The 27,626-nt window shown below is 48.5% G+C and overlaps 1 protein-coding gene across 3 annotated transcripts in view; it reads right to left on the reverse strand.

Moving 5' to 3' along the window:
• Nucleotides 1-14,691: 14,691 nt before the first annotated feature.
• The window catches only part of MAPK1 (mitogen-activated protein kinase 1), a 105,860-nt gene continuing 92,925 nt past the window's right edge, over nucleotides 14,692-27,626 (reverse strand). Inside the window, exon 9 of one of the 3 annotated variants that reach the window (XM_070628356.1) lies at nucleotides 14,692-15,299. The gene's annotated coding sequence lies outside the window, so the exon portion shown is untranslated. Of the gene's footprint in view, nucleotides 15,300-20,196; nucleotides 21,881-27,626 lie in introns of those variants that run through there. The other 2 variants (XM_070628357.1, XM_070628355.1) reach the window with 2 other exon arrangements.

Below are 27,626 nucleotides of genomic sequence, written 5' to 3' on the forward strand. Positions count from 1 at the left end.
CGGGGGGCGCGCCGCGCTCCCATTGGCCGGCCTGTCGCGCGCGGCCTCGGAGCCAGCCTGTGAGGGGCGAGGGCCTCAGGGGCGGGGCCTCGGGGGCGGGGCCGCGCTCAAGGAGGCGCGCAGCGCGCAAGCGCGGGGTGGCGTGGGCCGGGGTGCTCGGCCTGCTCGGGTCGCTGGCGGTGCCGAGCACGCGCCCCGGGAAGCCGGCGGGCCACCCACTCTTCCTGGCGCGTGTGGATCGGCTGAGGACACGCTGGATCACAGGCTCCCGGGCTGGGGCGGGGCCTGCAAGCAGCCCCTTCGGCGACGGCCCTGCGAGTGCGGCCAGTCCGCGCGCTCGGGGAGCGTTCCGGGGGCGGGAGCGGAAGGCGGTGCGGGTCGGCAGTGCGCGGGGCTGGGCTCCCGGGTCCTCCGAGCTCGCCTACAGCGACCCCCCTCCCTGGACTCTGCAAGCCACTCTGCGACCCCTCACCACCTGAGAACCTCTGGATCTGCATCTGGCTCCCAACTTTGCACCGGAACCGCCAAATCGAATCCGACAGGAAGCCCCATCCTCGGAGCAGCGCTCCCTGCTTCCCCGGGCAGCCCACCCCCTCGGCGTCCACACTTCGTCCCCCCACGCCTTTCATGTTATTATTTTGTTAGTTCCACAGCCTTTCTCTATGGTTTTTAAATTACATAATATTACATCATTTTTTTAAAACCCACACTGTTGAGGTCACAACGTACATAACATTTTTATACATGTTGGCATCCTTTAGATGTTGTTTCTTTTTTGTGATCCAATGTATCTGTAAAGACCTCTCCATGTCTTTGGGCGTGTACCTGACTTGTTACTTGGAATTCAACTGGATATTGCCTCTGAGTACCTGTCAGAACTTAGCCATTCTCCTAGCAGTTTCCAACCCCCTGCTTCCACAAACCTGGCTGCAAAGTGGGAACTCGTGATCATTTTAAGATGTGTTTTTCAGAGAGTGATAGCATCTCTTCATCCTTCAGTTTCCTTCGAATCTCCTTCAATTTTCAACTAGGTTTCCTTTTTCTTGTGAATTTTCAAGATTCCTTTGGTTGTCTTAAATATTAAGCTTTTTTTTGTTTTTGCTATTTCAAATGTCTTTTCTCAGCCTGTCCTTTGTGGAAAAAAAAATCCTAGTTTTGATATGAACTGAAGTTTATGTAATTTCCTATCCTGCTTTTTGAAGGGGCATTTTTCTGTTATTGCAGTTTTTTATAAATACTTTTAGTGGCTGCACAATATTAAACTTAACGTACTTAAATATCTAACTGTGTGTGGTGGTTGGGCTTATTGATGGATCTGCAGACCCCTTCATTCTTTGAAAATTTTAGCACCAGATTTGCTGTTATTCTTGGCGTTATGGTTCCTACCTTCTTTCTTGGAGACGCAGCCTTCCCTTAGAATCTGAGTGACTGCAGTTTGTGGGAGAATCACAGACCATCCTTCCAGTGCCCTGGCCTGTCAGCTCATTGGCCCCTCTTCTGCGAGGATCTTGTCCTCTGTACAAGCCCCTTGTTGACCACTGACTGGTGCCTTTCAAATGTTTTTCATTATGACCACAGTAAAAGATACATTTGTATGGGTACAAAGTTTCTGTTTGGGATGATGAAAAATTTGGGGAATAGATAGTGCAGATACTTGCACAACAATATGAATGTACTTAATGCCACTGAATTTTTCACTTAAAAATGGCTAAAAATATATATATTCTACATTAGGATCAAGTACACACATATGTAAGGGAAGTTCCATGATTTAATACTTACTCTTCTTTTGTGCAATGCACTCACATTTTCTGTTTTATTTTTAAGAACATCCTGCACATGACAGTCTAGGTGATTTCACGAGGCATCCATCAGCCATGGCCTGCAGTCTGCCACCCACTGCCTGGTCCCCGTCCTCACTGCCCTCCATAACCTCAATTTCAGGCAGCCTGCTTCTCTGGCGGTAGGAGCCACAATGCATTGTCCCCACCACCTACTTGGTGGCTGTTCTCCCTCACGTGCTCACCTCCTCCCTTAGCCCCTTCCTCACACCACATACTTGCCTGGCAGACTCCCCTCCCCCCAGTCCTGGGTAAATGCAACTCTATACGGCTGGAGAAATGCTTTACCTCGGGGAGACTAGTTTCTAGGGCAGTTCAGTCCTCCTGGCAACCCTACACCTGCTCTGCCTCTCTGTCCATTCAGGTTCCCATCTTCCTAGAAGGCGATCCCACACCTCCTCCTCCTTGGCTAGCTCTGTGTCCCACTTTACTGGAAACATTGACATTGATAGGACAGCGTTCCCATCACTAAACCCTCCACCAGCCCACCTCCCTGCTCTCCCGCCCCCGTGAATACATTGCTGGTGTCCTCTCCAAGACCTGCAGGTCACTAGTCCATGTGGTCACCCTGGTGCATGCTGGAAGGTTCTTCAGTCATGACGCTCTCTCTCTCCTGCATCCTCACTTCCCTCTTTACTGGGTTGTCCCATCAGAATATGAGCTGTCATCTCCACATCTGCCTTTCGCTGTCACCATGCTTCTCTGCAACTCCTCAGAGCAAGACACTCAGGAGCAGCCGGGCCGTCTCCTCCCATTCTCAGGTTTCCATCCCAACCACTCCAGCTGCCAGGCCTCATGTCCGGTCTCAGCCACGTCTTACTGGAGGTCCAAGCAGTGTTCCAGACAGCTAGTCACTTTCTTTAAAAGCTTTCTTCACTTTGGTTCTGAGGCTCCGCTCTCTCTTCCCCTTTGCCAGCTCTGCGCCCCCTCTTGGGGTTGGAGGCTCTGAGGGCTCAGTCTTGGGCCTCTTCTCTCCCCTGCACTCTGGTGAGAGGTGGTCACCGAGCTCGTGGCCAGGAATACCACCCGTAGCCTGACACCTCCCAATGTGCATCTCTGCACCGACCCCTACACACAGGCTACACGTCCAGCTGCCTACTCCCAGCCTCCTTTGGAGGCCCACAGGACACCTCAATGTCCACAGGCCCTAAGTCAAGCTACAGTCTTTGCCACCTCAGCAAAGCCCCAAGCCCCTCACGGCTCCCCCAGCACACCCCCAACCGGCCTGTCGCAAGTCCCGCGGCTCCTGCTTCTGCCACTGCCGGGGCCTGCGCTTCTCTCTCCACCGGCCTGGATCCGCGCGCCAACCCACGCAGCCCGCCTCCTCAGCTCTGTTCTTCACAGATTGATTCTTTTAAAGGAAAAGCCAGATCTGTCCCTCCTCAGAAGCCTCCAGGAGCTTTCTATTTCCCTCAGACTAAAAGCCAGAGTCCTGCCAATGGCCCCGCGTGGCTGGCTCCTCCCTCTCTCCCCTCATTTCCACTCTGTCCTTGCAAGAGTTTAGCCAACTACAATGTTGAGAGGGAACCGTCCACACAGGCCACCCTCACTTGCACACCAACTGCAGGTTTGGGGTCCCCATGACGACTCTCCGGCTCGACGGTTTCCTGGGAGCACTCACGGAAAACTGTTCTCAATTACAGTTCACAACAGAGAAAGGATGCAGATTAAAATCAGTCATGGGGACAAGAGCACATGGGAGAGTCTAGGAAAGTGTCACTCAGGGAGCTCCCAGCCATCAGGCTCCTCTCCAGCATTGATGTGTGACGACATGCAGTGCTGCTGACCAGGGAAGCTCCCAGAGCCCAGTGCTCGGAGTTCTCCTTGGGGTGCATCACACGAGCATGATGGAGTGGTCATGTGGCTGATCTCGGTCTCCTGCCCCCAGTGGGCGTGACTCAAAGCGGCCCCATCCTGATACATCTGGGGTGGTGTCTCCACTTTTAACCACGTAGTCAGACTATCCCAGGACCCAAGGCTCCCAGGCGAACAGACACTGCTGTCAGGGCTTAGAGAGGCCCTCCCAGAAAGAGAGCAAAGGCCAGCCTCTTCTGGAGTGAGGAAAATTCTTTCCTGCGCAGTCCCCTTGCTTGCTGCTCTCCAGACACACGGCCTCCTGGCTGCTCCTGCGAGGGCCTCTGCGCTTGCCGTCCCTCCCCTGGAAGGCCCCTCTTTCTTCAGGATTCTGCTTAAATGTGTCCTCATTGGAGAAGCCGTCCCCTCCATATTCTGGGGACCAGCGTCCTTGCTCACCACTGGCTCTCTGTCCTCACCTGGTTTTGCTTTTCCTCCTTAATGCTCCCTCCCTGCCACACACAGACAGGGAGTCTGCATTTTCTTCTTTGTTGGGTTTACTGTCCTTCTTCCCTTGCCAGGATGAGAGCCCCCTAAGGGCAGGGACTTGGTTTCTTCTCAGCAGTATCTCCAGCATTTAGAACATTTGCTGAATAAGCGACTCCTGCAGGATGACTGAGGATTAAATGAGCTCTAAGACACCAGCACAAAGCAGACGCTCGACAAAGGTTAGTGAGTGTTCCCTCTGAAGCCCAGCTCTGTCCCTCAGGATGCCCAGTGCCCTGGAAGCATCATCAAGGAGGAGAAGATTCGGCAGCTGTCAGCGAGAGCCCAGTGCATAAAGCAGCTAGCAGCAAGCTGGCCTTGTGATTAAGGACACAAGCCCAACCTGGGGGGGAATGGAACAGGTCACACGTTCCAAAGGTGGATTAGAACATGGAATCCACGATACTGCAGTTGTCTCAGTGCCATCAGAGGCTCTCCAGCTCCAGGCCTGAGCATGACGGCAGGCGTTGGGCAACACATGCTGGAGTTGGACCTGCGAGGGGGCCACACACGGATGGCTGAGGGCGAGGGTGTGGCCAGCATCCCCAGGGGATCCAGTCTGGCCAGGTGTGACAGACTGAATTGTGTCCTCCAAACGTGACTGTATTTGCAGATGGATGACCATGTGAGGACACAGGGAGAAGACGGTCACCTATACACCAAGGAGAGAGGCCTCAGGAGAACCCATTCTACCAACACCTGCATCTCAGACTGCCAGCCTCCAGAACTGTGAGAAAAACCTGTGGTGGTCAAGCGGTCCAGCCTGTGGTGCTTTGCTATGGCAGCTCTAGCAGGCTGACACACTGGGCTTTAGGGGGAAAGACACCCAAAGCAATTCCCCTAAAGGGTCTTCCAGCCTGCCTTCCTTCCCCAAATCCTGCACAAAACTGTCAGGTTGGCCAGACTGAGCAGCCTGGTCAGGTGCGCCTTCAGTGCAGGCTGGCAGGTTGCTGGGCAGCAGACAGGGAGCTTCCCCTCCTGGCCTGGCGCTCTCCCCCGCCAAGCGAGGGCACAAAGGCTCTCTGTAGCCTCTGGAGGCCCAAAATTCTATGATTTGCTGATAGTTTCTTTTATGATTCAAGCCTATTAGGAGGTATGCAGTGCCGTCGGCATAGCAACCACAAACCTTCTTAGGTTCTTTCCAAATTAAAAAATTCCCAGTTTCAGGACTGAGGAGAGAAAGATGTAAAAGTGGAGACGAAATTAAGTTACTGATGGAAGCAGTTGCCATGGCATCCTGCTGTCCTTGGAGTCTGCCAGCTGCCACTGTGACTTCTCCATTCTTTGTGCAAATGAAGGAGTCCAAGAGAAGATAAAGACCAGCCTCCCACAGTGCGGAAGAAAAAGAAAGTAGATGTTAAAAGTTGGGAATAGCAACTAATGACGGGAATTTATATTTTAAGAGTAACCATACATCCAGTGTATAGGGTTTCTCAAAGTTCAAACAAATCATCTGAGAAATTGTTTTCTTTTTTTTGCTTTTTAGATTTTATTTTTTTCCTTTTTCTCCCCAAAGCCCCCGGTACATAGTTGCATATTCTTTGTTGTGGGTCCTTCTAGTTGTGGCATGCGGGACGCTGCCTCAGCGTGGTTTGATGAGCAGTGCCATGTCCGCACCCAGGATTCGAACCAACGAAACACTGGGCCGCCTGCAGTGGAGCGCGTGAACTTAACCACTCGGCCACAGGGCCAGCCTCTGAGAAATTGTTAAAATGTGTTTGCTGAAATGCAGTATGTCTGAGGCCGGGCCTGAGATTCTGCATTTTAATTTTTAATTGTGGTAAAATATACATAAAATTTACCATCTTAACCTAGAGATGCTTTTGTTTTTTGATGCTTGACACCTGAGCAAACATCTGCTGCCAATCTTATTTTTTTTTCTTTTTCTTCTTCTCCCCAAAGCCACCCAGTTCATAGTTGTGTATTCTAGTTGTAGGTCCTTTGGTTGTGGCATGTGGGATGCCGCCTCAGCATGGCCTGATGAGCGGTGCCATGTCCGCGCTCAGGATCCGAACCGGCAAAACCCTGGGCGGGCGAAGCGGAGTGCGCGAACTTACCCACTCGGCCGGGGCCCCCAGATTCCACATTTTTAACAGGCTCCGGTGATAGTGTTGCAGTGAGCCTGTGTGCATCAGGCTTTATCAGAGGCTGAGGTAGGTGGCAGGCGTACCAAAATGAGCAAGCCACACAGTATGCTGTCCAGGAACTTCCTGGCAAGTGGACAAGAGAAGGGGCACTGTCACTTCAGAGGAGTGGACAGAGAGCTTCCGGATTCCGAAGTGTGGCTAGGGTTTGGGTATTGGAGGATGAAAGCTTGGAGGGGGTAACATGAAGATGCCTTGGAACTCTGTAGTTGCTGTATTGATTTGCAAGTTTGCTAGAGCATTCCCCAAGGCTGACACCCAAGGCTACTTACTTTCCTTTTGATATTACAAATAATGCTGGTGCAAACACACCAGTACATGTGGCTGTTCTCTCGAGTTATTCTCCAAGGAAAAAAAAATCCCATTAATGGAATAAGTGGGTCAAAACACATGTTCTGATTGGTTCCAGTCATATCTGCCAAATTCCACTCTATTCATTTACAGCACTATTAGCAATGCTAACGGGCATAGATTTCCTTATAACTTCACAACATTTGGCTTTTATAATTTCATTTTTGCAAAAAAAACCCCCAGAAAATAGGGTATGCACAAAATGGCACTTCATTTTCATTTTAATTTGCATTTCCTTATTCACTAATGGCCCTGGATACTTTTCCTCATGTAAACAGACAGTATTGCTTGATCAACTATCAGCTGGGAATGAGGAAGGTGTTTGTATTTCTGTGATCCTTTTTTATGTTTTGGAAAAATAGACTTTTATTATTGGTCACCCATGGCAGATGTGCCCCCTAGCTCCCATGGTCCCCCCACGGTTATCTGCATTGTCCTGTGTTGAAATCAGATGTGAAGATATTTCTCTTTAGTGCTCTAGTCTGTCCAAGACACTGGAGTTAACAGTTTTCTCTAACCACACCTGCTGAGCAAACACTCTGCCCTTCCACATGCATTTGTTAGAAAAGGCATCAGATAACAAGCATAAAGATAGGGGCGACTTCCAGTTTTCCATATGTAAGGAGCTTGGAAGTCATCACTCTTGCCCTCACAACAAGAAAAAAGCCAAATAAAGTGAAAATCAATGAATTTTCTTAGATCTATCAGAGAACTGAGGTCAAGGACAAATCACCGCTCCCCAAACTGTGGAGACAGGTGAAGGCAGAGAACCACAGCTTACTATAGCAGAGGCCACTGGGGCCAGGAACTGGTAGGAAGACTCAAATGACCCCTTAAAAGGTAACGTCAACGAAATGCTGGAGTGTGTGGACTAGCTGGAGAGTGAAAACTCACAGGGACCCAGTCTGAGGGACCCCACACTTTCATGGGTTTTACCTCCAAGGAGCTGCCCCAGGTTCTCACACTAAAGACTGGAGCAAAATCCCCTTGTGTTTGATTAGGCGGAGGGCAAAAGTGGCCATTTGAAACGTGCCCAGATTGTTCATTCTCCACAATGAAGGCCAGGCCAGCAAGATAACTTCCTCAGAGCCTCATCCAACATGGGGAAGGGATACCCTTAACTCCAGCCCCCCTAGTCTTTCTGCCTTACCTAAAGGGGCAAGAATATCCTGAGAAGCACTTGTAAAGGTCACAGCCCAGGCTCACGGGCCCACTAGATGACTGAGACCGAATCACACGATTATGGAATGCTTCTCCTCCCTCCATGCCTCACCACCCCTTCCACAGAGCTCATGCACCGTACAGAGGATAAGCATTATCCTCGTCCATAAAAGGACAAGAGAGGGAATTTCAGCCTCTGACTCCTACAGCTGAGCAAACAGTAAGTACATCCTAACTTCTGGCCAGAAAAACATAAAAACCGCACACTAAAGGCCTATCTACTGCAGTTCTCTTCCCCAGTATATCATGTCTGGCTTTCAACAAAAGATTATAAGCATGCCAGAAGAAAAGAAAAATCACAGTCTGAAGAGGCATAGAAAGCATCAGAACCAGACTCAGATATGGCAGAGATTTTGGAATTATTGGACTGAGAATTTTAAACAAGCATGACCAATATGCTAAGAGCTCTAATGGAAAAAGTGGATGACAGGCAAGAATTGATGGGTAATGCAAGCAGAGAGATGGAAACTCTAAGAAAGAATAAAAAGAAAATGCTAGAAATAAAAAAATAATAATAATGGAAATGGAGAATGCTTTTGATGGGCCCATAGGTAGACTGGACACAGCTGAGGAAAGGACCTGTGAGCTTGAAGATATATCACTAGGAACTTACCAGACTGAAGTGCAAAGAGAACAAGAGAATGGGAAAAAGGAAAAAAGAAAGAACAGAATGTCCAAGAACTGTGGGATAATCATAAAAGGTGTAACATACATAATGGGAACTCCAGAAGGAAAACAAAGGAGCAGAAGAAATATCTGAAGTAACAATGACTGAGAATATTCCAAAATCAATGACAGAAACCAAATCACATATCCCAAAATCTGACAACATTAAGCAGGATAAATACCAAAAAAATCTTCAGCTAGGCCTATCATATTCAAACTACAGAAAACCAAAGATGAAGAAAAAATCGTGAAAGAAGCCAGAAGGAAAAAACTCTTACTTATAGAGAAACAAGGATAAGAATGACCTCAGACTTCTCATCAGAAACTATGTGAGAAGAGAGATGAATCAAATTTTTGTGTACATCCAAGTTTCTGACCCCTATAATTTTTCTTTTCTGGAGAACTTTTAACATTTCTTGCAAAGCAAAGCTACTGGCAACAAATTCCCTCAGTTTTTGTTTGTCTAAGAAAGTCTTTAGGGGCTGGCCCCATGGCCCAGTGGTTAAGTTCACACACTCTGCTTTGGTCGCCCAGGGTTTCACCAGTTCCAGTCCTGGGCGTGGACATGGCACTGCTCATCAGGCCATGCTGAGGTGGCATCCCACAAAGCACAACTAGAAGGACCCACAACTAAAAATACACAACTATGTACCGGGGGGCTTTGGGAGAAAAAGGGGAAAAAAATCTAGGAAAGTCTTTATTTCTCCACTTTTGAATAATTATTTCACTGGATACAAAATACTAGGTTGGTGGCTTTTTCTCTTACAACACGGTATTTAACAGGAGTGGTGCAAGACGACATCCTTGCCTTGTTCCTGATGTTAGTCAGAAAGCATGCAGTTTCTCATCATTAAGTATGTTACCTGTAGGCTTTTTGTAGATGCTCTTTATCAAGTTCAGGAAGTTCCCCTCTATTCTTAGCTTGCTGAGAGTTTTTATGATGAATGGGTGTTAGATTCTGTCAAGTGCTTTTTCTGCATCTATTGACATGATTGTGTGATTTTTCTTCTTTGGTCTCTTGATGTGATGGATTACATTAACTGATTTCCAAATGTTGAACCAGCCTTGCATGCCTGGAATAAATCCCACCTGGTTGTGGTGTATAATTCTTTTTATAGATTGTTTGGATTCGATTTTCGAATATTTTGTTGAACATTTCTGCATCTATCTTCTGCATTTCACGTTCATGAAAGATATTGGTTTATAGTTTCCTTTCTTGTAATGTCTTTATCTGTTTTTGGTATTAGGGTCCTGCTGGCCTCAGAGAACGAGTTAGGTATGTTCCTTCTGCTTCTATTTTCTGGAAGAGGTTTTAGAGAATTCATATAATTTCTTCCTTAAAACATCTGTGCCTGGTGCAATCATGCTCCTAGGTATTTATGTGAATGAGCTGAAAACTTATGTTCACAGAAAAACCTGCACACACATGTTTACAGCAGTTTTATTCATAAGTGCCCCAAACTGGAAGCAACCAAGATGTCTTTCAACAGGTGGATGGATAACCAAACTGTTCCATCCAGTGGAATACTATTCATTCAGCGATGATGAGATATGAGCTGCCGTGAACAGAGAGTAGAATGGTGGTTACCAGCGGTGGGGGGTTGAGGAAACGGGGAGATACTGGTCAAGGTTATAAGCCTCCAGTTATAAGATGAACAAGTTTTGTGGAACCCAATGTGCAGCGTGGTGACTCCAGTTAAGGATACTGTATTGTATACTTGAAATTTGCTAAAAGAGTAGTTCTTAAGTGTTCTCACCACACCCAAAAAAAGCTAACTATGTGAGGTGATGGATGATAGTGGTAATCATTTCACAAAGTATATGTATATCCATCATACTGTACACTGTAAATATATACAATTCTACTTGTCAGTTGTATCTCAATAAACTTGGGGGGAAATATGAGCTATCAAGCCACAAACAGACATGAAGTAACCTTAAATGTACATCATCACATGAAAGCAGTCAGTCCAACTACATGACATTCTGGAAAAGGCAACGTTATGGAGACAGTAGAGAGACGGGTGGTTGCCAGAGGTGAGGGGGAGGGACGGCAGAGTGAAGAGGTGTGCCAAGGGGAGAGGGCAGGGGTATGGAACTCTGTGTGCTATCTGCTCAATTACTCTGTAAATCTAAAACTCTATTAAAAACAGTAAAGTCTACTAAAACAATAAGGACATGAACAGGAGGGGCTGAGTGGCCAGATTTGGTGGAGAGGAGCTCTTGGGGGATGTGAGGATCAAGACGTGACTAAAAGGGGGCTTGAGGACCACCACCAGTGAGAGACGCAGGCTCCCGTGATCCCAGAGGATTCTGATAAAGGACAGTGAACGGCTTTCCAGACTTAATACATATATGAGAGTCCTAGGGAGCGGAATGTAGTTGTAAATACAGCCCAAGGTCTAATGTTTGCACAGAATAAACAGAAGAAAGCATTAATGGGAACATGTGAAATTAAAGATTTTTGTGGACAGAGATGTCTTGGAATTTTCAGCGCCAACATGCAACCTCCCTACTTACTATCTGATGTGGCATCTTCCACAACATATTTTCTAGTTTTAACGATTCCCTTACCAAAGAGATACAAAGTATTAAATCTCTTGACATAGTTCTCTGTCAACTCCACTTTAGAAATTCCCCTCTGTGCCACCTGAATCTGGGGGGACACTGGGACAGTCCTCATCAGGCCCCCCAAGTGGCAGGGCTGCCATGAGGAGGGGACACGGCCTCCATCCTCGGGGGCCTCAGCTCTCTGCTCCCAGCCCTCAGGCCTTTCCTCTACCCTCCAGTTTGTTCTGCACTGGAGCCAGAACATCAGGGGGCACATGCTGTGAATGCACCCTCAGGGCTGGGTGTGGAGGGCCGAGCGCAGAAGAGCATGGAGTCAGCGGGCTGGAGCAGCAGGTGGGGAGCAAGGTCAGGGCCTTCCACGGAAGGGATGTCACCCAGGAGATCACCTGACCTAGTAATTTGATTCTTTTTTTTTTTTTTTTTTAAGATTTTATTTTTCCTTTTTCTCCTCAAAGACTCCTGGTACATAGTTGTGTATTTTTCAGTTGTGGGTCCTTTCAGTTGTGGCATGTGGGACGCTGCCTCAGCATGGCTTGATGAGCAGTGCCATGTCCGTGCCCAGGATCCGAACTGGTGAAACTCTGGGCCACCTGCAGCAGAGCTTAGCCACTCGGCCACGGGCCGGCCCCTGATGATTTGATTCTTGAGGCCTGTGGCTGCTGTCAAGGTGGGACGGAGGTGGGGACAGGGTGCCAAGGACCAGAGAGCAATGGGGGCCTCCAGAACCAGAAGTTGGACACCTGTTATCTCCAAGGGAAACCAAAACACAAAGCCAAACCAACAAACAGCAAACGAAAAGGAAGGTGGAGGGGACCACCAGTGTGGAACCCACAGCAGGTGCAGGACACACCTGTCCTCGTGAGTCCTGGGAGCCACTGGGAGTCAGGTGCTGTCATCCAGTTTCACCAGCAGAGACTGAGGGCCGAGAGCCTTGCCTGAAGTCCCTCAGCTACTCAGTGGCGGGGTCAAGATTAGGACCCGATATCTGGCTTCACCCCAGGCTTGTCGGTGCATCTCACGGGAACAGGGAATCAAGTGAGTCCCCGGCACTCGCCCCACAGTGGGGCCTGGTCAACGGCTCAGTGGCCAGACAGAGGCCACTCAGGGTGGCTGCGGGTGGTCTGCCTTTCTTTAGACCTTTTGCCCATGGAGACCTGTTTTCTCGAAGCTCAGGTGGAGCATCCTACCTTGATGAAGCATGTTCTTAAATCAAGACCGGGGAACTTGCATGGACATGCAGCACATGAGAAATGTGAGCCACATGGGGATGAAAGGGGGTGTCCGTGCCGTCACATACTGCCCTCATGGGAAGGAGTCGGTCACTGTGAACCCACTATCATTCATCCAATAGTGTGTCCAGTGTCTACTTGTCAGGCCAGTCTGATGCACCATATCCGAACACGGGAAAAGACATGTCTTGGGTCTGACTGGTTCTCACGGAGCCCCAGGTTTCACAGTCTATTCTAGGACCCCCTTTCCCTTTGGAAAAAAGCCGAACAGAATTAAACCGCAGCTGCCTACCCCTGCCCGCCCTGTGTCCCGGCTGACAGTCCTGGGGACTGGGCAGAACGGGACGGGATGCTCGTGCGCTGGCTGCCTTTATTCGTGAGACGGCAGAGCAGGGGCTAAGGCATCCAGTTTGCTCTTCTATTGTGACATCATCTGCCTTTTGGGCCCTCTGATTTCATTCAAACACTTTGTTCTTTCTGCACATAGCAGGCAGTAGCAACTTATCTTTTCAGGGAATGAACTTTGACAGCCTGGCCTGTCCTGTAACTCATCCTTGCCCTGTGCTTCAGCCGCAGGCTACCGTTTACCCCGCAGTGTTATTCCCCAGAACCTTCTGGCTAGGGGAGGCCGTCACCGACAGCTCTGAAACTTGCTTTGCCCAGCATATTCTTCTTAACTAAAATGCAGAGACAATGCAGCTGCCTTTGCAGACTTACGGTCTTCTTTGTAATCTAACAGTGACCGTGCCTCTACCTCATTCCTGCCTTTGCTCTTCTTCAAGTACGTAGCACATTTGTAGTTTTTACTTCTTTATAACCATTCATTGAATGCCTGTCTTCCCTGCCACGCTGTCAGTGCCACAAAGGGAGCCCTGTTTGTTTCCTACTGCAGTGTCAGCATGCAGCGGGTGCCTGGCACTCACCCGAGACAAGCACGGATCCTGGATGCTTCGTTGTACTAGTCCATCTTTCTTATCATCTATCACCCCACTCCATTCTTTATTTGTACGACTTCTCAATTTTTCCTGCACTTTTAAACCAGGAGGATGACCTTACCCAACCTACTCTTGAGGCCCTCCTGCTGGTGACACCTATGCTGCTGCCCACTCCAATTCACTGAGGGGGTGTTAAAGAGCCATCGGTGGCCCTGTTGTTTCTTCAATTGCTGTCTTTTGTGGCACTTGCTCTTCTCTCGTTTCTCTGATCATGTTTTGGTTCCTCTAGGGTAGAAACGTTGTGCTATCTGTGGGAGGGAGACAGGTAGGGGTGATGGGCTGCCCCACCCTTGCTTATTCACAGCAGGTGAACTTTTACTGATTTCATTTCAGGAAAGAGCACCAGTGATATTTGAAAACTGAAAACCACTGCTGTGTGGGACGTATACATGCAGCTAAGACTTTCAAAAGCAATTGAAAAGAACTCTTGAAATCAGCATCGGCTTCTTGGTGCTGTCTTCACACATCCCCATCATGAGTGTCCTTCTCCTCGTGGGTGGTTGGTTCAATCTTGGAAAACCCACATTCTCTAGCTGATGAAGTCAGCCAGCTCTCCATGCTCATCAAATGGGAATATGTTAGTGTGGAAGAAGTGGCAACTTTGGGAAGAATGTAAGAGCACTCTCTGGACTTCAGAGGAAACAAAAAAGGGGGCACAGGTTTCTAGGAATGGTGACATGGCCTCTGGTCCTTGCCCAACTCTCCAAACTGGCCCGAGTTAGCCTGGTGGCCTGCTACAAGTGGACAGCCAGCCCATGTGCCCGCACTGCCGGTCTGCAGACCTCCCCTAGTGCCTGGGCCTGAAAGCTTAGGCCCTGATGCCCTGGGCCCCCACACCCCGCGCCATGCGGATGTGCCCTCCCTGGTCCTCCCACCATTTCCACAGCTGACAACAGACTTCTGTTACCTTTTGGTTTTACTGAAAAAAAAAAGGGCGTTGGCTCGCCTATTCCTCTGGCCACAAAAAGTTCAAGAGCCATCCTCCCCAACTCCCACCCAATCAGGTGCTCCCCTTACTTAATACTTTTATTCTGCAAGGTTTCCTTCCCAGGCAGTGGGTGACGGCATGGCTGTTTGGCATCATCAAGCTGAAATAGTTGGGTCTCCTGTCCTTGGACACAACCTAGCACAGAGGCTACCATTCGGAACCAGCATTCTGAGTCAGGACCCAGCATTGTGCTTCTGGCCAGGGGAGGGGAAAGCATCTCAATGCCCAACGGGTGAGGGCAGGACATTATTATATGGAGAATTCCTTATACTCAGTTTTAGAAAGAAACTAGGGAAATGGAGGCTGAAGGGGAAAGAAACAGGAAAGCATTTTTCCAGGCACTGGTGATTTAAAATGCCTTTAATTTCAAAATGAGGAGGCTCCTGCCTATTTTCTGTGTGCCCACAGCACTGTGGCAGCTCTCAAGGCCCACATCAAACAAGGACCCAGAGGGTCTTTCTGATTCTCTCAGAAAGATAGAACTTTGTTTCTAGACGAGAATTACTGTTTCTCACATTCCTGTTGTAAACACTCAGCTTTTAAATCCATGCATTTGTGGACGCACACAGAAATACTGCAAAGCTACTGGACATAGTTCTTCTTGGCCTTTTATGGCTGAAAGGTTTCCTCCCTTCCTTCAGAGACCCACAACTTTAGGGATTTCCTTGAAGACAGGGCCCAGCCACTGGTTTTACATCAGGTATGGAAGGCACTGTTGTTGAACTGATCCGAGAGCAGAGCAGTAAATCAGCAGGAAGTAAAGTAAAAGGAAATCCACAAGACTGGTTTCTTCCACTGGGTGACTTGCAACTGAAAGTGGATGGGGTTTCTTCCATCCCTCCTCACAGCATATCAAAAACCCGGAGGGTGACAAGGCTGAGCACTGGCCTGAATGGCCCTGATGACTTTCTGCTCCCCACAGACACACCCCAGGTTCTGTCATGCTGAAGCTCCTGTGAGGAGATAGAAAAATATATATTGGTCTCTCCCTCCGGTTCCTGACACCGGGCCCCTGAAACCCCTGTAATTTCCTGGGTGATAGGAGTGTCTTTTCTTCGTGAGGTGACTCTGCGTGAGCTCCTGGTTGTCTCCTGGACGAGGGCCAGTCACTGGAAAGACCAAACCCAGATTTGAAGCGTGGAATTTTCAGCTCCATTTCCCCATTCCCTTGAGAAGGGAGCAGGGCTGAAAATGGAGTCAACAATTTATCATGCCTATGTGATGAAGCCTCCATAAAATCCCCAAAGCAGGGAGTGTGGCTTCCAGGCTGGCAAACACATCCACTCACGGGGAGGGTGACGCACCCCAACTGCACGGGGACAGAAGCTCCTGTGCTCGGGACCCTCCCAGACCGCGCCCTGTGTATCTCCACATCTGGCCGTTTGTCCGTGTCCTTTATCATCTCCTTTAATAAACTGGTCAACATGAGTGTTTCCTGAGCTCTGTGAGCCACTCTAGCAAGTTAACCCAACCCAAGGAGGAAGACGTGGGAAGCTCCAATCTACAGGTGACAACCTGGGCTAGTGACTGGCCTCTGAAGTGGGGGGGTGGGGGCGGCAATCTTGTGGGACTGAGCCCTTGATCTGTGAGATCTGAAACTATCTCCAGGCAGACAGTGTCATGATGGAGTTGAATTCTCGGACATCCAGTTGGTGTTGAGAACTGCTTGGTGTTGTGTGGAAACCTCTTCTGCCCCATGTTGGAAATTTGGGTACTAGAACCCTTACAGCTCCTTTCGAACAACCTGGACGTGACGGGAACCTGACCAGTGCCTCCTACTTTTCCTCATCTCCCACCACATCCACTTGGCAGTGGCTGGTGCTGGCATGCCAGGCTCCCCTTCCACGCCTGCACCCCAGCCCTCATGGTCTGTCACCTCACTATTACCTCAGTCCCTCAGGCCTCTGCTTTCCCCAGCCCTACAAACCCAGATAATGACAGTGCTGCAAGAGAAAAAGGTCCTACCTCCACAGGTCAGTACTTCACTACAGACTTATCATGGTCAGCCCCTCAATCAGGCCCTCACAGTGGTGGGGCATTCCTCTTATTCTCCTTTCCCTTGGTGGCCCTTCCTCACTCTTGGTAGAGACCGTTTCGCACTTCACCTGGAAAGGACATGTCACGGGGTACCACCTCACTACACTTCCTCCTCTCCACCTCGAAAATGAGCTTTGTCTTCAGCCGTCCTTGGCACCAGACTCAGAAAGAGCCCCCATATCCCATGTCTACCTTGACCCACCCCTTACCTGGCCCTCAGCCCTGTGAGGCCCAGCTCCACCATCCCCGCCCATCCAGTCTCTCCCTCTTCTTTCAGACTCAAAAACGGTCACACGTGTCCCCCATGAAAACCCATCCCTTCACGGCTCCTCTGTGGACACACCCAACCCTTCTCCCTCCCACCGCACTCAGGACTTCAGGGGGTCTGCACCTTGTCTCCACCTGCTTGGTAGCCCCCAGGAACTGGTTTGGTTTCTGCTCCTCTCAGAGAACCGCTCTGTGGTCACTGGTCAGCTCTGAAGGCTCTAGTTCTGATTACATACAGCAAACTGGGCCAGCCAAGATGCTGGCGTATACTGCCACTGGAATGGCTGCACTACTCCTAAGGCAAGTAGCTCATCACAATTAAAGTGAAACAAAAGATGATTAGACTCCTGTGTTGAATAAGGAAGATGATTATTTTAATTGCTTTCTATAGGATTCGGACAACAACAAAGAGTGTTAATCTCTCAAAGGGCAAGTAAATGCAACACTCCCACAAATACCCATCAGAAACTCCCAGTTTGGGCGGGATCTGCTCCTTTCCCTGGAGAGTTTCAGACAGGTTTTCCTGCCTCAGATTAACAGAAAGCAGTTAATTTGGTTAGCAGACATTTTAGTGCCACCTTACATCCAAATTTAAAGAAAGAAGAAAGCATTTAGCAAGATTTGCTATTTACTGAGTACCTGTTTTGAGGTCCTATGCTGGACAGCTGACAGGTTTCCATTATCTTTACCACACGCAAGGCGGGTACATCGGTTCTTCTTTACAGCTGAGGGGCTGAAGTGCAGAGATGGAAGCACACAGTAGCACAGGGCACAGCCCCAAGCCAGCTGCAGGCACGAGCAGAGGGCAGGTGCTGAACCCCGTTTTATGGGCCTCGAACCTGTGCTCTTTCTCCACCACCCCAGCAGAAACATTTCCAATATATTTGTCTTATAAATAAGACACTGTATGAGGCCCGGTGTCGACAAGAATCAAATGTCCAAGAGTCCCTAACATATTCCCAACTTCTTGGTCTGAAAAAAGAGGCTGCCAATGACACCTGCCCTGGCAGCAGAGTTGCTGAAGTTCAGGAAGATGAGAAGAGAAGCACAGGGGCACTGAATTCGGCCTCCCAGCACTGCCTTGTTCCTCCTCTACAGCCAAAGGGCTGAAGAACAATCTGGAACACCTGATGGAGCTAAAATCCCACTGAACTCCAGAACACTAGCTTATGGTTTTTTTCACTAACTATTATAAACAAAGTAAAATTAGAAGACACACTTATTTGGGAAACACTGTAATAAGGGACTAGATGATTGCATATTTTCACTATGAAATTCCAATTAAACTATACATGCACAGTACCATGTTATTTTGGTAACACAGGGACACAATTTAATGATTCTAATTATTTTTGTAGTTTTCTTTACAAGTCAGGTGCCATAACATTCAAATAATCCATCTTTTAAAAAGTACGTTTACAACATCAAAAGAATTAGGATGAAATATAAACCTTTCTACTTACAATTTTTATACAGATTAACCAAATCACAAATACCACAAATAAATGTTAAATTGTAACAATATAATGAATAAACATTCAGATTCTTAATAAAATCTTCCTTTAACGTTTTTTAACTTACCATTATACTAAATAATCTATGCAGAGTTTGGGGTACGTTACCAAGAAGGCACCGACAGTACAAAGCAGATACAGAGCAGTTTCAGGACTTTCTTGAGTGCTCTATATGGATAAACAGCACAAAAAAGGCAACGAGCTGTAGGTAAACCTGCTGCAACCCTAGAGAATTCCCTCCAGATCCCCTGTTGCTTCTGAGTGTGATGCTGAGCCGGGGGACAGTGAGAGAAACCACATTTTACTCTCCTGCTACATGCTTCTCCTCTGCACTGAGTATCTTATTTCAAACACCAGCATAACAATTTTAAAGCACATATGCTTTAAAAATGTATAAGCAAAAGGATTGCTCAGATTTTCAAAACCACTACATTTACAAAAATATTTCCCTTAAACTTGGGATTGCTCCAAAACATCGATTTACAAATATAAAAGTATTATGGAAGGACCCAAAGCATGTGTGCATACGTATGTGAGTATGAACATACTGTTACCATACTATATAAAAGGTACTAATTTAAAAACCATCTTAACATATAAGCAAATAAAGGTCAAACAGTGTCCTCTGAGCAGTCTGAATATTACGTGGCATGTGGCATGGGCAGGATACCTGGTGACTCCTCAGAGACAACCATGACGAGCCACTTGTGGCTCCTGGAAGCTAACAGGTACCTGTATCCTCATCACTAGGCCTGCAGCAGGAGTTACCGTGAACACCCCATGCACTGTGTACTGCACACAAATACAATGATACTCTTCTACTCAAGCATCAAAATGGTCTACATGTCTCCATCAGCTGTGAAGACTTGTGTCAGCACAGAGTCGTCATGAGTTCTCTCAAATCCATTCCACTGGCTTCTCAGGTATTTTGTTTCACACTGAATGAAAGGATTGGAATGTTTCAACAGGAATTTTTTGCTTACATTTTAGACACCAAAAAAAAGCCATTAGTCTGGACACTTATCTGAGCACACTAATAATGGAGGTGTTTGGTGTCACCAATATCAATTTCGATGATCCAACCTGTACATTTTTAGTCAAGAAGATCCAAATGATGAGTCTATCACACATAATAGCTAGTACTTTTCACAGGTACCTTGGTTATGACAATTCTGACCTGAAAATCCAAGTTTGGCATGATTAATAAAAAGCACGCAACTTATGGCTACAGTGATTCTAGAACGCAGTTAGTGGTTTCATGCCAATCTGATTCCACGGTACCAGCGAGGGGATGGGAGAGGGTCCCCAGTCCCCAGGCGTTAGTAACCAAGGCTATGGCTTTCTATTTAGACTACTCCATATTAACCTCATTACAAACATTCCATTTAAAAAGTACAAAGAAATAAGAGGAATAAAACCGTCGATGCTCCTTTTGAAAGGAAAACTGACTTATGAATGTACCAAGTAACAGTCAAACCTCTGCATCCTGTCAATGCCGTGTGAACCCTCACAAGGCAGCTCTGCGCAGGGAGGGGAAATCGTGCATCTTAGGGCAAGAACCTAGATGTGGTTCTGGTTTCCGAGGATGAGGCAGCCATCCTTCTTTAGTCCATGAGATTGAGCAGCAGCACCCTGAGCCGGGTGGTATGGGCCGAGGGATGCCAGGCAGCCCTTCCCAGCGCTCGGCCGTGCCCAGCAGCAGCTCTGGGGCACACAGGCAGGCCCTCTTTAGAAAGAACCAGAGAATCCAACCTGAGATGTTTGGGCTTCTTCATCAGAGTTTGATATAACATTTTAGACCAATGATTTGAATAAAGGAACATGTCAGAATTGATTCTCTATTGTGCAGAGGGAAAAAAAGGACCCTACAGAAATGTTTTCTGAATCATCTTACGTAAACTAAAGTGTTGGGGCAATGCCCAGGAGGGAAGGTGAGCCTGTAAGCATTTCTGTTCTAAGTGCAAACTGAACCTGACTGTCCACTCGGACACGCTGATCCAGAGGAAATCAATACTAAATCTTAACATGAATATGAAGATAGAAGATGTACATTTATTTCCATGAATTACAAGTGCATTTCTGATCATATTAGCAGGCAGTCTTTATATAACCCATTATCCATTGCTGTTAAAAACCAAACAAGAAAAAAGGACAGCTGAGAAATGAAAAGCTAAAAATAGAATTATTTTTCCTAAGTGATCTGCTGGATAGCATTTTCTGTGGAGCACAACTCAGAGGTAACAATAGATTTTTCGTTTCAATCATAGGCATGTGGCACTTGGACAGTCATCTCTGCACAGAAAGCTGTAACAGTCATGCGAGGGTACAGTAATTATTGAACAAGGCAAATTTCTCACCACAGAGAGCAGTGGGGGAGTCAAGAGGAGGCACTGCACTGGGACAGAACACCGAGCCAATGCCACAGTGTACAGTGGCAGGAACAAATACTTAGAGAGATCAGGAAAGTATGGGCTAGAGCTCCAAACATGACTCAGTGCTAGCTTTTGCTGATGGCCTTAGCTCAGCAGTACAGAGACGTCTGTGTCCCTGACGACACAACAGTGCTGCGTGTCATGAGCTCACGAAGGCTTTATTACAAATTGTTATATTGCAGGTTAAAAAATGAACTTGAGATGCTGACATGCTGTAGGAGGAAAAAGAATTGTACACTTTCTCATTTAAAGACGCAGTGTTCCTCTCCGCTAAACCCTCCGGCAGTGGGTGTGGCTACAGTGCACGTGGCACACCACCTGAGGCAGCTCAGGGGCCTCCGTGCACACACACGTGTGGAGCTCAGCCCCCAGACATGGGAGCAGCCTGCTGGCTACTTCTCCAGATGTTTCCTCAGCACCCTGCTGTGACCTTTGTGTAGCTCTCACTAATCCCCAGTGAAGCCGCCACTTTAAATCTTTTTGCATAAGTCCTGCAAACACTCAGTACTGCATATAACACGTTTTGGCAAGTGTTATCTCTCTATAAATGGTACAAGTAAGTAATCACAGTAAATCTACAGAGTGAAACTGCTGGGTGCAGTCCTTCCTTTTATTTAGAAATATGACTGAGTTTTCTAAAAGCTGAGCGAACAGCACATCCTTAAATATGCTACTGACTCACACGATATGAAAAAAGACGCTGACCAGTGCCCCACAGAGTCCCGAGATGGGGGCGCTTGCTGCAAGCTGCAACATCATCCCTGGTGTTTCCACGAGCCCCTGCTCAGGGAGCCAGTTATGGTGAGAAGGTGAAGTGCAAACAAGGGGCTGTCACTGACTTAAAGTGCCCTAGGTAGTAGCCTCCCCATCACGAAGTGAGATGCCAGTGACGAGAGCCAATGTGGAAAGCACTGTCTCCGGGAGACTGCACAGGTCAGCAGGGCGTCACGGAGGAAAGGATTCAGGAGAGGGAGGAACCACTGCATCTTTCAAACCAGAAAGCGGTTAGTGACTAAAGCAACGGTAAGCAGTAGGTGCACTGGAAGTACATACTGCCACAGGTCACCTGTGGGTGACACACACAGGGGTGCCAGGAACAGTTCTCTGGACTGAAGGAATTCTTTGAAAGCATAAAAGCCACAACTACCAGAAACCGCCCCTCTGAGCGGCTCAAAGGAGTCAAGGTGGATAAGCCGAGACGGGCTGGAGACAGGACCGGGGTCAGGAACTGGGAAGAAGAACACCGATGTCTGAGCACGTCCAGTCCTCTGAGCCCTTGTCCTACTGGAAAACAAACAAACAAACCTACAAGTTAAGAATGAACCATGTTTTAAAACATCTTCGGAAGTGTGAGGAAAATGGAAAAGTGAAAACAATAAACCACATTAAAACACCAACTGCAATATTATGAAAAATGGAAAAGTGAAAAAGCAAAGGAAAAATACTCCTGCAAAAAGGTCCTTTCACTAGGAACCACTTGCGGACGCATGGCACATGGCAGGGCTCTGCCTTCACTTCACACGCGCCTCTTCTCAAACCTCTCTCAGAGAGGTAGGAAAGGGAGGGACACACACACGTTCACAGCCGGGCTGGCTTCCATGTTCCCAAGATGCCTTTTATTAACCACATGACACCCGCCACTCCGATGGTCAAAACCAGAGCCTGAGGATCTTTGAAAAATGATACATATATATGCAAAGGACCTTTCTGCCTCCTCCTATTCTTAGTAAATCTCTTTCTCTCTGGATGACCAGGTAGGACAAAATCAACTACACAGGCAGCAGAAAGTGTGCTGTTATGAATACTCAAGCCTTCTCTGACTATGACAAAAAAGAATAGATAACAAAGTGCTGGTTGGAAGTGTGAGGTTGGTGGGCCCAGACTCTGGAAAGGCAGGGAGCCAGGGCCTGGCTCCCATGGACAGGAGCTGGCTCTGAGGCGATCTGACAGCTCTTTTCCCACCAGGCCTCCAGGACAGCACCCAGAAAGGCAGCAGGTGCTAACCTGCCAAGCGCCTTCACTCACTTACTACACTTGACAGGGTCCACCTGGTTCTCCAGATGTCTGCATGTGAGCCACCTGCAAGAGGGCCACGAGGAACGTCACACCATAGAAGTACAAGAAACATATTTCCCTCTTCATTATCCTAATGTCTCTATTTTACTTGGAGAAATTCTATTCCACATCAAATCTACTCTAATCACACCAGGCCTGGTAGTTCTCAAATGTGAGCATCAGAATCCCCTGGAGGGCTTGTAAAACACAGCTGCTGGGGAGTGGAGCCCAGAGAGATCACACTTTTGAGAACCACTGCCTAAAGCACCCACTGTGTGTAATGAATTAACTTCACCCCAAGGTCTCTGTGAGTTTTGGACCATCCCTGGGAGGAGCGAAAAGACTGCCATTCAAACCATGTTCTACGTTCTTGGTTCTGATGAGGAAGCCTGGTTGAGATGGCCACGAGGGTAACCAAGTATGTCGAAATGCAAACCAAACGGTCCTCCCTCCGGAGACCCTTATTGGCGTGGAACGTTTGCCCACATAATGATCTAGCAGAAGGTCACTTCAGTATTTCACAAAGCACTTTCAGACGACGGCTTGCATCCACCCCGACAAGTCAGGCCAGGAAGGATGGGTGTTACGGCCCAACTGTGTGACGAGAAGACCAGTTCAGGGATGGGAAATGACCTCCATCTAGAGGTACGCTGAACTGCAACCAAACCTATCATCTGGAGGGAAATTACAACTGCCCTAAAAAGCTCTTATCTTTTTTTTCCTGAGGAAGATTCGCCCTGAGTTAACATCTGTGCCAGTCTTCCTCCATTTTGTTTGTGGGACGCCTACAAAGGACGGCTGATGAGTGGAGTAGGTCTGCGCCTGGGATCTGAACCAGCAAACCTGGGCCGCCAGAGCACAGTGCAGTGTGCAGAACTTTTAAACACTCAGCCACAGGGCTGGCCCAAAAGCTTTGATCTTTAATGAAACCAAAGGGAAACAAGAGCTTAATGCCCCTAGTAATCAATCCACCTGAGAAAATTCACCAACAGGTGGATGAGGAAGAAAGTCAGGCACCTTCATCAGCCTCTCGCTGAAGGAGATTCAGGAGGTGGTCTAGTCAGGATGAGGTCTGAGCCCCGAGAAACAGGAGGCTTTTCACAAAGTATTAACCACACACACCTTTTTAACTTTTCAACGGAAACATTTCTAAAATTGACCTTCTTAGACAAAATCTAATGAACATACTTCAACCTTTTAAGACCTCTTAGGGCAGCCACCATGGACATCAGTAATGCCTGTGCCCCAGGAAGCAAAGGACTCTGGGGCCTCCTTTGGCGTCGTCTTTGCCATCCCCTCTACCAAAGGGGTCCCCATCGCTGTGCTGGACGGTCCTGTGTGTCCACGTTTTCCAGTTCTTTCCTACTGTAACTAGGTGATCAACCATCACCTTTCTCTAATGTTTCCATATGTTACAGAACCTTCACCTCTCACTCACCAATCTACAGCTTCTAACTTCACGTTGTCAGCTGGAAATCCAGTAACAAGGCTCCGCAGGATTGTGAATGAGTCCTTGGATGTTTCTGAGGGCACAAATCTACTCAAGGCAATGTAGAGAGCTTACAAGAAAACGGAAGTCTGGGTCTAAAGACCAGGACCTGCCTAGTTTTGCCACTGATGTACAATCCTCAGCTTCCTCGATCATGAATATGGGCTGTGTGCTGACTTCAGATAATGCTGCTGTGATCGTCAAAATGCAATGTCTGTGGAAGAACCCGGCCCACAGTGTAAGGACTGCTCCCAGCCCCACCTTCTTCTGGATGCACTTTTACATTCTAGATGATTAAATTATACGTCAGCCTAGATGCTGGCAACTTCCTTTGAAATGCATGGAAAAAAAGGATAGATTGATGGGTAGATGGAGAAACCGATGGACAGTTACGTGAGAAAGCAAGTATAGTAAAACATTAATCATAGAATCTAGGTGGTGGGAATATGGGTGTCGACTATAAAACTCTCAACTTTTCAGAATAGTTGAAAATTGTCATTTAGAAAACGTTAGAAAAAAGTCAGGATATAAGAATGTAATGTGCCTTCTGTGCCCCTGGAGGAAGTGAACTAAACACAGCACCCATCCTGCCACCCCTCTCCACTGGTAACAAGCCCCAGTCCCGGCCTCTCAGAACCAGGGTGGACCCTGGGAGGGGGTCTCCGTCCCGTGTGCTCACTCCGACTCCAGGTAGCATTTAGTCAGCAGCCACGTCCTGTGGGCCTCAGAGCACTCTCGCCTTTGTCTTGCTCTCCTTGTGCTCACTACACTGCCCTCTCCTCCAGCGGCTGGCCATTCGTCCCATGGGTTCCTGCCCTCCAAGCTCCCCACATCTCCTTACTGCCCCCAGTGTCACCTGCTCTGATGCTTCTGGACCCAAAACTACCTGCGAGGGAGAGCTGAGATCCTTGGCAAGCCTAGGCTTCGGCATCCTCAGAGTTCGGCTCTCCCAGGGCCCCCATACAGGCCTGACTCCCTGACTCCTGGCCCCACACTGCCACACCCCTCCGCCACAGCAGAGTGTGCCCTTCCCAGAACTCCGCAATGTGGAGCCTCCTGAACCTCTCTGGGCCTGTAATGACCTCTGGTATAGCACCCACAACACTGTGCCCAACTCCTTGTTGTCTACCCGTGTCCTGTCGTCAGGTTGCTGGAAAGCAAAGCCCGGGTCTTACTCATCTTTGTTTCCCTCCTACCTGGCATTAGGAAGTGCTCAATGGTGATTAAACGAATGATGAAAAACTGATAATGAGGTCATACCCAGGTGCTCTCTTACACTGAAAACGTGCGTGACAGTTCTGAGTGTGTCTGTCTCCTACTGGACCATCTGCCCCTTTGAGGCCATGTTCAGGTCTTGTTTGTTCTGCTCACTGGGTGTCTAACGTGCCTGGGCCAGAGTAAGCATGAAGCGTGAACTCAGACAAGAAAAAGGGAAAGGAGGCCACTACCTGGCTTCAGGAAAATGAGCTGTTAAAGGGATTGTGAAGGAAGAAAAGCGACAGAAGTTGCTGAGCTCAACCTTCTAGGCTAGGGGTTAGCAAACCTGTTCTGTAAAGGACCAGATAAAATTTATTCACAAAACCTGGCAGCTGACCCTGGTGCAGGCAACCTGACTCCTGCAGACACAGGGAGGAGGGAGCAGGCTCCTGGGAGCGACATCTCCCACACTGTGCACACCAAGCAGAGACGCCAGGAAGGAAGCCTCACAGAGAATCGGGTTAAGGTGTGAAAACAGCTGCGGTCTGGGGCCTGACATTCTGTCAGTGAGTAACCATGCAATCACTGTGGGTAACCAATACTCAACAGGCTGTCCATCCCTCGAGGCAGGAGAGGAGAGATGACCCCAGCTCTCACAGACTCTGCCTCCGCAGCCCCTGTGACATCTCCCTCCTTCCTGCTGAGGCACTTCCCGGAGGGCTGCTTGTCAGAGTGCGCCTCCTGCTTCTTCAACACTCCACTTGCTTTGAGTCTGCCTTTCAGGACATGCCCAGTGTCAAGATGAGGCTAAGCAAGGGTTTAACAGCACTAGCATCACTCCCCTTGACTCTCAGTTTCCAATCTGGGAAAACCTGGAGTCTTTCACACTTTGCCTTTCCTCCTCGCTCATGAATTCAAGGCTCCTTGCCACCACAGCCCTAGTCCAAGCCTACGCCCGTTGGTCTGGAAGCCCACAGATACAGTGGGTGTCTCCCACTCAGTCTTCTCCAGTCCTTCCTGCTTTGATGTCAGGCTTCTTTTGAAAGCACCATTTTCCATTCCCCAAACTAGGAGAGTCTACCCACTATGAGTTACCAGCCCTCAGACGCTGCCTGGCTCTCTGAGGCTGAGCTGGCCATGTCTGTTCTCGGCTCCTTTCTCTCCTTCCCTTGTTCTCTGTTCTTACGAATGGGGCTGGAAGCCTTTCAGCTGGACTGCTGGGCATCCTTGGTGGCTCGCTTCTGGTGAGACAGCAGACACTAACAGGAAAAGCCATACCTCCTTACTTTTTCTGCTTCTAGTGACACAGGAGTTTTCAGGACCGGGGGACTCCTGGGTTTTAGAACCACTGCTCAATGGTGACAGTGGCTTCAGGCTCCCGAGATCCCCCACACCACTGGCAGTGTGGGCTCCTAACCCTAACCCTCCTCAGTGCCGTCATCATGCTCTGACAGCTGCAGCTACAACAGGTGCCCAGTGCCCTCCCTTGCATGGTGACTGAGGACCCCGGCTAACAGCACTTTGCCTTTTGCTCCTTTCGCTGGAGACCGGGAAGAGCTTCCTGCGTTTACTAATCTGCAAGTAACCCTACTCCCCACTCTTTGCTCTCTAGACCTCCTTTTTTATTTTTTTTTAAGGATTGGCACCTGAGCTAACGACTACTACCAATCTTTTTTTTCCTCCTCCTTCTCTCCAAAGACCCCCAGTAAAAGTTGTATATTCTAGTTGTGAGTGCCAGTGGTTGTGCTTTGTGGGACGCCGCCTCAGCATAGCCTGATGAGCGGTGCCATGTCTGCGCCCAGGATCCGAACCAGCAGATCCCTGGGCTGCAGAAGCGGAGCACACCGACTTAACCACTCGGCCACGGGGCAGCCCCTCTCCAGCCCTTCTGATGCCTTCTGACTCATCACAGGCCTTCTGTTTAAAACACTTCAAGCAGCTTCTGCTTTTGAGCCTAGATGCTGCCAACCCTCAGCCTAATCCATCACCTCCAGACTCCAATATATCAAAGTAAAAAAGACAGGGCAGGAGAGAAAGGAACAGAGATCTGGCCTACAGAAGCCCCCAAATGCACACACTGTAGACTGCTCTTCCCGAACTCCCCGCGGAGACTCTTGCTCCAATATGGGTGCAGCATGCCCTTGGTCACCTGTCTGCACTGTGGATAAGATACTGCTGCCGGCTGAAGGACACCTCCAGCCCCTCCCAGGCCGGCCTGTCCAAAGCATTTCCCCAGCAAATGCTTCAGCTCTTGGTCATAATTCTTTACTTCACTGCTCATTTCTACAG

Source organism: Equus przewalskii, chromosome 7 (genome assembly GCF_037783145.1).
Source record: "Equus przewalskii isolate Varuska chromosome 7, EquPr2, whole genome shotgun sequence".
Taxonomy (NCBI): Eukaryota; Metazoa; Chordata; class Mammalia; order Perissodactyla; family Equidae; genus Equus; species Equus przewalskii.